General features: G+C 51.6%; 1 pseudogene; it reads right to left on the bottom strand.

Annotated features, from left to right (window-relative positions):
- Positions 1–4,605: 4,605 nt before the first annotated feature.
- Positions 4,606–7,319, bottom strand: part of LOC123158774 (cell wall protein DAN4-like) — a 25,454-nt pseudogene continuing 22,740 nt past the window's right edge.

The following is a 7,319-nucleotide window of genomic DNA, read 5'->3' as shown; positions in this document are numbered from 1 at the left end:
AGCTCGATGGGTGGCTGGTCTCACTTGTTTTTGGGCTTCTTCTTAGACAGCAGTGTCTGCTTCTTCTTTGAGGTCGTGGGTTTCGTCTTGGTCACCACCTTCTTCTTCTTAGACGAAGCAGACGGTGCCTTCTTCACCTTATCCTTCGCCTTTTGAGGGAGATACTTTGTACCTGGCTTTCCCATGACGCGATCTGATTCTCTTCTTCTTTTGGTTGATGTGGTGTTTTCTTTGCTCTGGTTGGGTTGAGGGAACCTGCACCAACGGCAGCATTTATATAGGCCGTACAACACGCTTCTCCCATGGTAAATAATGGTTTGGTGACATTGCAGGAACCAGTCAGTCTCTTGATTTGTTTTTTAGAAGGATTGTTATTGACAAATTAATGCGGTTAGGTTAATGGTCGTGGTCATTGCCGCGTTGGCCTTCTTTTTTTTTCTCCTCCTCATTATACTACTATTACTACCACATCAGAATTAGCTAGCGTTAAACAAATGAATTAGCTAGCGTTACTGATTAAGTTTTAGGTACATACGTGTAGTCATATGCGTATGCATATCTACGTCATGAGTTATATAGATCGGTGATGTACGCATATGTGCTTGTGCTATTGTATATTGTATAAGATGTTCAACTAGTTCTTGAGCTTGGATTGTCTAAACCAATTCTAATCGTGTGTGGTCGATCATGTATACATGACATGTATATAAGGTATGTACGATTTGGGTGTTTAGTACAGCAACTGGGGTGGCCTCACACTCGAGGCAGCGGGATAAGGGGTGTCTTGACGCCATTATCAGGGTGCTGATTGCGGCTGAGTGTCTTCTCATGTAGCTTCTTTGATGGTGCTACGTGGGCTCTGTGGAGCTTTGTACCCCAGTTTTCTTTTCTTTTCGGACATAATTGTGATGTTCCCCTAAGAGGACCTTTATTTTTATGTTTGGCCCTTGAACTTGTTGTACATATGTGATGGTTTGCCTATATATATAAAGCTGGGCGAAACCCATTTTCAGACTCGGTGACCCCGCCTAACGAATTCTGCGACGATGAGTGGGAGAAGATACTCAATTTGCCTATCTTAGGACTTGTTGAATGCAAGGTGCATAGGGGAGGTTCTTAGAGAAATAAACCAACTTTTCTTCATGCATCAATATGCTTATATATGTAGAGGGTAGATGCTTAATTAGGCACCCCTCCAATAGAGATAACCGATGGCGCTTAAACAAGAAACTTAAAGGTTTTCTTTTAGTCAGCGAACGTTCACATACATGAATGTACACTCCCCTATGAATGCACACACGCACACTCTGTCCCTTATGAGCACCTCTGAGAAATTGAACCAACAGGTCATGAGATTGACGAAGCCACACCATATGCATCGCTGCCGATGGGCTCGTCGCTTAAAACTAAACAATAAGTCGTTATACCCTGAAATATATCCGGAAAAGTGCAAACACCCTCCTCAAGTCAACGACTTGAACCCGGTTGGATAGCTTCCACCACAAGGAACATAAGAAACTGTGCTACGCTCAATTCACCGAAGAGATAATGTTTTGTGATGTATTAACCCTATATGTATCTCTTTTCTGTCTCTTTCTTTTTATTCAACTTCCCGACAATAACCTCCAACACGACTCATAACACAACACAAGGAAAAAATGACTTCACTTGGCCGCAACGTGAATCAGCACGCTTCTGGCCTACAGACAAACTAGCTGCGGATTCTACAGGAGCAATCGGATCGAATCAAGTTTACAAATTAACTTATTGTAACGCAAACTGACCTACTCGACAGAAACACACATAACTTCATCCTGGCCAGAGGACGTCGATCACTGCGCGGCTGTTGTCACCTTTTTCAAGGCTAGTTCTTCTTAGACGGCGTCGTCTGTTTCATCTGCTTCTTCTGAGGCAGGAGCGCCTTCCTCCTAGAGGCTGCTGTCTTCGTCAACTGCGTATTGCTTGACGATGCCTTCACCTTCTTTGGGGGAACCTTTGCAGCTTGCTCGCCCATGACAAGATTTGCTTCTTTTCTAATAATTCTTCTCCTCCAGTGGTAGCTGAGGTGAGGTGGATATAGTGTTTACTTTGCTCAGGTTGGGTTGAGGAAGCCTGCAGCAATGGCTCCATATATATAGGAGAGGGAATGTCTTCGAGAAAGCGCTCCGGCCGGACGACGCGCTTCCACCGTGTGTGAGAATGGTTTGGTGGCGTTAATGTTGCTACTGCCAGTCAGTCTCTTTTGTTTTGTTTTGGGGAGTAGATATGTACTACTCCCTCCGTTCCTAAATGTAAGTCTTTGTAGAGATTCCACTAGATGAACTACATACGGAGCAAAATAAATGAATCCACACTTAAAATGCATCTATATACATCCGTATATAGTTCATAGTGAAATCTCTACAAAGACTTATATTTAGGAACGGAGGGAGTATATTCAATGCATTGTTCTTCATGGATGGGTATGCGGTTGGGTCAATGGTTGTGGTTGCTGCCGCGTTGGTCTTCATTTCTTCTCCTCCTGCTCCTTATATTACTACTACATTAGAATAAGTGTTGGTAGCACACGCCATACACACCACACGGCTTGTTAGTTGTTAGTCATATATATGTATGTACTGTATGTCATTCATTATTGATGTAGTAAGTACACACGATGTTGCCGCTGCATGAGATGTTTTGGTAGAGCTTGAGTTTAGATTAGCTGAACTGATTGTTATCATGTGCGACAAATCTTGGATATATGTTTGTAACTTAAGAAACAGGGGACAAGATATTTACTGAGGTTCAGACATCGTGAGGGAGAAATTTTCTCCATTCTTTTCAATAGATTTCTTCAGTTATTATGGTTTGTTGACTATTGGTTTTTGGTTGTTCGCCTAAATTCGAAACTTTCGAGGGTGGGCCAAAAATATTTCAACCTTCTCCCCTCAAAATGGTGGGACCCATATTGACGTGTGGGAGACAAGAGAGTGGTACCAGGTTCGACGTATGTCAAGTGTTTGAACCAACATGTCATACACAGATCATCTTATTCATCTTAAATTTAGAGTGGAACAATGTATCTGTACAAGACAAATGCCACCATTTTGACTAATCCTTGTCGTTGTAGATTTCTTTCTGTTCAAACTAATTCATACATGTGTTTTAACGTATCTTTAAAGAATTCGAGTTGCTCTTTTTCTTCGACCGTACGCAAATTGCGTACCATAACTTTACAGAAAAGAGAATTGCAAATACAAGGCAAATACAACTTGCTGCGAACAACGAGCGTAACAAGAACTCTACTCCACCCACGACAAAGCAACTACAGCGCAGAAGCGCCTGCCTAAAACCAAAAAAACCTTGTCACATCTCGACAGACGTAGATCAACACCGAAGAAATAGAAAATCTTATCGAGCTTCCCTTGTCGACGCACCATCCACCCTTTGAGGTGGCAAGTGAATGGCGGGAATCGATCAGACCCGAAAAGCCACCGTCATGAAATCACTAGTGACGGTCGTACATTGCGCCACCGTAGATCGAACATGGACAGCGGCGAACACCGGTGGAGGACAACGAAGGACCTCCAAACCCTCCAGGCACGACGCTCCCAACAGAGGAACGATGTCAAGGATGCCGCCATCATGGTGATCTTGCAAATCAAGGCTTTTGCCTGGAGACAACTACCAATGCCAAGCAAGGGAGGGAGATAGCTGCATGCCTTAGCGACACCTTCAAAAGGGGAAAAGACACCCGCGGGTGCCCTCGCCGCCGGCCAGGCAAACCCCGGCCAAGACTTTGGTCCGTGTCGCTGCACATCTCCCCACCTCCAAGGATTGAAGCAGCAGCGTCCTTATAGCCTCACACCCGCTGCAACCGCAGCACCCCGCCATCGAAGCCGCACATCCATGGTCCACCAACATCAGGCACAACAGCGAGAAACACGGTACAATATTCCGTGGTCGGTGCCCATCAGAGGTATATCTACCACTAACGGGATACATTACGGCACCGCTCAGTGCCCTTATCTCTTCCTGTGATGGATTCTTTTTGTCCTTTTTATGTTATACTCCCTCCTTCCCATATTCTTAGGCGTATTAGTTTTAGCACGAAAATTAGCGCAGTTCGATTGTTACGTGAGCCATCTCTAAACGCAGTACACAAGGAGGCATGCATGATCTACTCTAACCGCACGAGAGACCCATCGGGTGATTATCTTTAACTTCCATAAAAATAGCGGCAAGACAGGTAGTTCAGCAACGTGTTAATTAATCATGTGTACGTTTTTTCTGACTCATCTCTTTTGTTTGGTCACCCAACAACATGGCCCAATAACACCAGCAAAAAATAAATAGCCACAACGTGAACAGGCACACTTCATGTTTTTGCAGGAAAAACTCTCATTCTATTCTCGATGTCAAGACAGCACAAAGAACAACACAAGAAACAAAAATTACATACAGATCCGTAGACCATCTATTCATCAATTGGGACGCTTCTGCCTTACATCTCACGGGCTCGAACCAATCGAGTTTACAAATTCATTAACTTACTATAACATAATTAAACTGGTCTCAACGCACTTAACTTCATGCAAGATGGACGATGTACATGGATAGAGATCATCGACGCGTGCTGGAAGCAGTTGGACGTGTGGGAGCAGCACGACTACGATTTGTCGTTGCGGACAAGGGTGGGGCCGTCGTCCTAGCCGTTTTTGAGGTCGACGCACCTGGCTGCAGTGCCGTCGACCGGTCTGATGCCACCGTTGCTCCTGTTGACGTTCTTATGCTCGCGGATGGAGTGGCTCTTGTTGACATTCTTGAGGTCGTAGAAGGAGCCACCATCGCTGATGCCGCTGGCGTTCTTGAGGTCGGATATATATTTGCCGTTGTTGACATTCTTGAGGGCGCATGCGTATTTGCTGTTGTTGTTGTTGAGGTTGTGTGCCGATTTGCCATTGCTGACGTTCTTGAGCTCACGTGCGGATTTGCTGTTGTTGACGTTCTTGAGGTAGCGGGTTGAGCCGATGCAGCTGATATTCTTGAGCCCGCGGGCTGAACTGCCATTGCTGACGTTCTTGATGCGGTGGAGGAAGCCACCCTTGCTGATGATCTTGAGGCCGCAGGTGTAGCCACACTTGGTGACGCTGTTGAGGCCACCAGCGGACACTGTTGTTGATGACGGTCTTGAGGTAGTCGCCGACATTGGTGTTCTTGGGGTTGTGGGCAGACCCGCCGGTGACCTCGCCTTCTTCTGACCGAGAAACTTTGCGGGAAACACGACACTATTTTGTGTTGCTTCCTTTTCTTCTTGGAGATGAGGTAAGGTGAGGTGAGCGGTCCACGAGGCTCAAGCAATACAACGAACTATTCCACCAATACCAGCACGCCGCCCCCGGGGCGGTCGGCCTCCATGACCGCCGCCGGGGGCCGCACCGCCCGTACCTAGGATTCGTCCGCCGGCTGTGTTGGCCGGCTGCCCTAGAGAGTCTTTTTTCCCGATCCTTTGATCCGGGTTTTCTCTCTCGCCGGTCGCTTTGATCGGCGTCTACTTTTTGGTTTTCTGGTCTATGTGATCCGGTTTGCGTCGCCCACCGCAGCCGTCGACACCCCGCGCCTCTATTCTGACACCGGCGCGACCGGCCGGCTACTTCACCGATCTGGCGGCCTTGCGCGACAGGCAGCCCTCAAGGCCGTCGTCCGTGCGCCGGCCCGCCCGTCGCCCTGCGCCGGCCGTCACCGCCGTGCTCCGACCGGGACTCCTGCATCACCCCGATCCGGCGGCCTCGCGCCATGCGGCGGCCAATCATAGCCGCCCTGCCGCCCGCCGTCGCCGGCTTCATCTTGGACTCCGCTACCACCCCGTCTCCACCGAGCGGCGTCTCCGACCTCGCGCGCGATCGGATTGATCACCCGACCGCAGCTGCGATCCGCCTCATCTACGTCGTGCGACCGACCTGGCCCGTTGGTTGCGCGCGCCTCTGCAGGCCCCGTGAAGATCGTCCCCGAGTTCAGCGCGCCCCTCCGCCGATCGAGCAACAGGCTGATGCTGCGTCGCCCAGTCAGGCCACAGCGCCTCCGCCCGGTGGTTCTTCTCCCGGCTGCACCGACCTGCGTCACCGCTGCGTCGCCCCTTCGGGTCGTAGTGCCGCGGCACGCGGTCTACCACCGCCCCGACGCCGTCCGCTCCAGGCCGTCCCCGTGGCTGCACCGACCCTCGCGCCGCCGCTGCGTCGCCCCGTCGGGCCGTAGCGAGCGTGGCACGCAGTCCACGCCGCCCTCTCGAGGTCGTCCATGCGGTTGCACCGCCCCGCGCTCCGCTGCCGCACCGCCCCTTCGGGCTGTAGCAACGCGGGCCACGGTCCCTGCGAACGTCCCGAGGTCTTCCGTCGTCGCCCCGACCTGCCCGCCGCCGCTGCGCCACCCCTACGGGCCGTAGCGCCGCGGCCCGCAGTCCACCGCCGAGCCCGCGTGTCGACTTCCCATGGCATGCGCGGCACCACCTCCTTTGGCGCGGGAACGCCACTGTCCGCGCTGGTCTTCCTCATGCTGCCAGGGTTCTTCGCCTACTTCGAGCATCGCCGCCGCGCTCATAACCTAGCCGCCGCCGCCGTCAGGCCGCCGCCGCCGCTCTTCTTTGGCTGCGGCCGCCACTACCCCCGTAGCCGCCGCCGCCCGTCCACCCCGTTCGTCTTCATCCAGCACCAACCCGTCGTCAGCGTCGCCGTCATCTACCCCAACCGCTTCATCTACTCCGACAACCGTGGGAGACATTGGCCCCGCGCCGATTGGCGCCGCAACCGTCGTCGAGTCCTTCTCTGCTGGCCTCTCCGACTTCTTCAACATGGCGTATAGTTCGTGCAGGTCTCAGTCTACGCATGCCCGGTGCTGGGAACACCGCCGCGTGCCTTCGTCCACGACGTGTCCCCGGGCCTGGCAAGCCTGGTGCGGCGCTTCGTCAACTTTGTCTTCGTCCGTCTACGCATGCCCGGTGCTGGCAACACCGACGCGTGCCTTCGTCTACGATGTGTCCCCTGGGTTGGCAACCCCGGCGCGACGCGTCGTCAACAACATCTTCTTCCGGGCGCACCACTACTTCGACACAATTGCGCCCATGCTAACTCGGCGCCCCCTTGCGCCCACGGCTCCACAGCGAGATCCTTGACACCGGTCATCCCGACTCAACATCGACCACGGCATTCGTCGCACGGCTACCTCAACCACGGCTCCACCACACACGCTCTTGGCTACCTCGACAAACGGCACAAAGGGCTACCGCCTTGCTTGAGCAACCTCGTCGGTTTCCACTCCAGCCACGACTTCGTGATGCATCG

The sequence above is a fragment of the Triticum aestivum genome, chromosome 7B (genome assembly GCF_018294505.1).
Source record: "Triticum aestivum cultivar Chinese Spring chromosome 7B, IWGSC CS RefSeq v2.1, whole genome shotgun sequence".
NCBI classification, from domain to species: Eukaryota; Viridiplantae; Streptophyta; class Magnoliopsida; order Poales; family Poaceae; genus Triticum; species Triticum aestivum.
This window is presented reverse-complemented; position numbering and strand designations above follow the sequence as displayed.